The following is a 938-nucleotide window of genomic DNA, read 5'->3' on the forward strand; positions in this document are numbered from 1 at the left end:
TAGGGTTCAGCCTGATAATAATGTAGTGACAATATGTAAGGTATGATGCAGATATGTACAGGTATCAACAGTCAAGTAGCAGTCTATCCATAAATTCAAGTAAGCACAGTAATTAAGCAGTAAATTATTATTAATTAAGTAGTACGGAAACCTGGTTTAGTGAGGGTTGTCACACCTTGAAAGTTCGGGTTAGCTTGATTTGAAGGGTTCCCATACCGAAAGTTTGGGTGGTTCCTCAACCTGGGATGGTAAGTATTAGAGTTCATGTTGTTGTAATTTCTATCACCCCCTCCTTGTCCTTGACCTTGAACCGCATGGACTTCTTCATATTGCCCTTCCAACATCCCTTGGCAATTTTCAGCCGCATGACCTATTTCATTACACAAAGCACAAAAATCATAAATTTGGTTAGTAGTTTGAACATTACCATCATCTATGGCGTGCACTTGAGGTCGGGCAATGGCCGGTCGGGCTCTTCTTGATGCTTGAGCCTTCCTCTTTGATGTAGTTGCCATGCTCTCCAAGAACTCCCAATCATCATTCTCGTAATTTGTACCGAAAGTCCCACCGGTAATGGACATTAGATCACGCGCATCTTCGGCACTCAACCCTTCGTGAAAGGCATTCATCAACTCCCACAATTCAATTCCATGGTGAGGGCAATTCTTTATCATCATATTGAATCGTTCAAATGCCTCGTGGAACATTTCACCATGTTGTTGTTGGAAACTTCTCAACCCCTTTCGTGCATCGTTGGTCTTTTGGGCGGTGTAAAACTCATCTAAGAAAGTTTGTTGCATCTCCCCCCATGTATATATGGATGCCGAAGGCAAGGTGTAGAACCATTTTTTCGCCTTATCTTCCAAAGAAAATTGGAATAATACCAATTTAATATCATCGGCCGAGAACCCTTGACTCCCAAGAGTGTTACAAATCGA

The 938-nt window shown here is 41.9% G+C and overlaps 1 non-coding gene across 1 annotated transcript; it reads left to right on the plus strand.

The window, feature by feature from the left end:
- Nucleotides 1-645: 645 nt before the first annotated feature.
- LOC118486989 lies at nucleotides 646-751 on the plus strand. Its single transcript, XR_004880156.1, has one exon. It is a non-coding gene; the product is annotated as a small nucleolar RNA R71 (small nucleolar RNA).
- Nucleotides 752-938: the final 187 nt, after the last annotated feature.

The sequence above is a fragment of the Helianthus annuus genome, chromosome 14 (assembly GCF_002127325.2).
Source record: "Helianthus annuus cultivar XRQ/B chromosome 14, HanXRQr2.0-SUNRISE, whole genome shotgun sequence".
NCBI lineage: Eukaryota > Viridiplantae > Streptophyta > Magnoliopsida > Asterales > Asteraceae > Helianthus > Helianthus annuus.